Raw genomic sequence first — 3,378 nt, 5'->3', positions numbered from 1 at the left:
GCTGCTGCTGGCTGCTGCTTGCTGCTGCTGGCTGCTTGCTGCTGCTGGCTGCTTGCTGCTGCTGGCTGATTGCTGCTGCTGGCTGCTGGCTGATTGCTGCTGCTGGCTGCTGGGTGCTTGCTGCTGCAGGCTGCTGGCTGCTTTCTTGCTGCTGTTACCTGCTGCTTGCTGGCTGCTGGCTGCTGGCTGCTGCTGGCTGCTGCTTGCTGCTGGTTGCTGGCTGCTGCTGGCTGCTGCTTGCTGCTGCTGGCTGCTGCTGGCTGCTGCTTGCTGCTGCTGGCTGCTGCTGGCTGCTGCTGGCTGCTTCTGGCTGCTGGCTGCTGCTGAAATTGAGGGCAATTAGTCCACTGTTGTCACTGCGGAGGGAATCTCTGGGTTCCTGCTCCTCTCACCAGTGGGAAATTTAGGGCAATTAGTCCACTGTTGTCACTGCGGAGGGAATCTCTGGGTTCCTGCTCCTCTCAACAGTGGAAAATTTAGGGCAATTAGTCCACTATTGTCACTGCGGAGGGAATCTCTGGGTTCCTGCTCCTCTCAAAAGTGGGAAATTTAGGGCAATTAGTCCACTGTTGTCACTGCGGAGGGAATCTCTGGGTTCCTGCTCCTCTCAACAGTGGGAAATTTAGGGCAATTAGTCCACTGTTGTCACTGCGGAGGGAATCTCTGGGTTCCTGCTCCTCTCAACAGTGGGAAATCTAGGGCAAATTAGTTATGGAGATGTTAGTGGCAGACTGGCATAGTAAGGACATAGAGGATTACAGTAAGGACATGGAGACTTACAATGAGGACGTGGGGACTTACGATAAGGACATGACGACTTACAATGAGGACATGGAGAATTACTGCCTTAAGAAAGGTCTTACAGCTACATGCCTCACAGCGGCATGCCTTACTGCCACACGTCTCACAGCTACATGCCTTACTGTATATGCCTTACCAGCTGCATGCCATACCGCTATGCTACTGCGCTCTTGCGACTGCGGAGGGAATCTCTGGGTTCCTGCTCCTCTCAACAGTGGAAAATTTAGGGCAATTAGTCCACTGTTGTCACTGCGGAGGGAATCTCTGGGTTCCTGCTCCTCTCAACAGTGGGAAATCTAGGGCAAATTAGTCCACTGTTGTCACTGCGGAGGGAATCTCTGGGTTCCTGCTCCTCTCAAAAGTGGGAAATTTAGGGCAATTAGTCCACTGTTTTCACTGCGGAGGGAATCTCTGGGTTCCTGCTCCTCTCAACACTGGGAAATTTAGGGCAATTAGTCCACTGTTGTCACTGCGGAGGGAATCTCTGGGTTCCTGCTCCTCTCAACACTGGGAAATTTAGGGCAATTAGTCCACTGTTGTCACTGCGGAGAGAATCTCTGGGTTCCTGCTCCTCTCAACAGTGGGAAATCTAGGGCAAATTAGTTATGGAGATGTTAGTGGCAGACTGGCATAGTAAGGACATAGAGGATTACAGTAAGGACATGGAGACATACAATGAGGACGTGGGGACTTACGATAAGGACATGACTTACGATGAGGACATGGAGACTTACTGCCTTAAGAAAGGTCTTACAGCTACATGCCTCACAGCGGCAGTATTTATGCCCATCTCTGCCAGAAATATACATATCAAAATGGCATTTTTGCATGAATAATAGAGTTATCAAGGTAACTTGCATATTGTAAAAACATTTTTGGGACCCCTCATATAGGGCCCCGGTTAGCGAATGCTGCGGCAACCTAATCATAGGTGGTTGTGGTGGTGGTGCTGCTGCTGGCTGCTGCTTGCTGCTGGCTGGTGGCTGCTGCTGGCTGGTGGCTGCTGCTGGCTGCTGCTTGCTGCTGGCTGCTGCTGACTGGCTGCTGGCTGCTGCTGCTTGCTGCTGCTGGCTGCTTGCTGCTTGCTGGCTGCTGGGGCTGCTGGCTGCTGCTTGCTGCTCCTTGCTGCTGCTTGCTACTCCTGGCTGCTGCTGGCTGCTTGCTGCTGTTGGCTGCTGCTTGATGCTGCTGGCTGCTGCTTGCTGCTGCTGGCTGCTGCTTGCTGGTGCTTGCTGCTGCTTGCTGGTGCTTGCTGCTGCTGGCTGCTGCTTGCTGCTGCTTGCTGCTGCTGGCTGCTTGCTGCTGCTGGCTGCTTGCTGCTGCTGGCTGATTGCTGCTGCTGGCTGCTGGGTGCTTGCTGCTGCAGGCTGCTGGCTGCTTTCTTGCTGCTGTTACCTGCTGCTTGCTGGCTGCTGGCTGCTGGCTGCTGCTGGCTGCTGCTTGCTGCTGGTTGCTGGCTGCTGCTGGCTGCTGCTTGCTGCTGCTGGCTGCTGCTGGCTGCTGCTTGCTGCTGCTGGCTGCTGCTGGCTGCTGCTGGCTGCTTCTGGCTGCTGGCTGCTGCTGAAATTGAGGGCAATTAGTCCACTGTTGTCACTGCGGAGGGAATCTCTGGGTTCCTGCTCCTCTCACCAGTGGGAAATTTAGGGCAATTAGTCCACTGTTGTCACTGCGGAGGGAATCTCTGGGTTCCTGCTCCTCTCAACAGTGGGAAATTTAGGGCAATTAGTCCACTGTTGTCACTGCGGAGGGAATCTCTGGGTTCCTGCTCCTCTCAACAGTGGGAAACCTGGGGCAAATTAGAGTCTGTTGTCACTGTGGAGGGAATCTCTGGGTTCCTGCTCCTCTCAACAGTGGGAAATTTAGGGCAATTAGTCCACTATTGTCACTGCGGAGGGAATCTCTGGGTTCCTGCTCCTCTCAAAAGTGGGAAACTTAGGGCAATTAGTCCACTGTTGTCACTGCGGAGGGAATCTCTGGGTTCCTGCTCCTCTCAACACTAGGAAATTTAGGGCAATTAGTCCACTGTTGTCACTGCGGAGGGAATCTCTGGGTTCCTGCTCCTCTCAACAGTGGGAAATCTAGGGCAAATTAGTTATGGAGATGTTAGTGGCAGACTGGCATAGTAAGGACATAGAGGATTACAGTAAGGACATGGAGACTTACAATGAGGACGTGGGGACTTACGATAAGGACATGACGACTTACAATGAGGACATGGAGACTTACTGCCTTAAGAAAGGTCTTACAGCTACATGCCTCACAGCGGCATGCCTTACTGCCACACGTCTCACAGCTACACGCCTTACTGTATATGCCTTACCAGCTGCATGCCATACCGCTATGCTACTGCGCTCTTGCGACTGCGGAGGGAATCTCTGGGTTCCTGCTCCTCTCAACAACGGGAAATTTAGGGCAATTAGTCCACTGTTGTCACTGCGGAGGGAATCTCTGGGTTCCTGCTCCTCTCAACAGTGAAAAATCTAGGGCAAATTAGTCCACTGTTGTCACTGCGGAGGGAATCTCTGGGTTCCTGCTCCTCTCAACAGTGGGAAATTTAGGGCAATTAGTCCACTGTTG

This window comes from Ornithodoros turicata, chromosome 9 (assembly GCF_037126465.1).
Source record: "Ornithodoros turicata isolate Travis chromosome 9, ASM3712646v1, whole genome shotgun sequence".
In the NCBI taxonomy this organism is placed as follows: domain Eukaryota; kingdom Metazoa; phylum Arthropoda; class Arachnida; order Ixodida; family Argasidae; genus Ornithodoros; species Ornithodoros turicata.
This window is presented reverse-complemented; position numbering follows the sequence as displayed.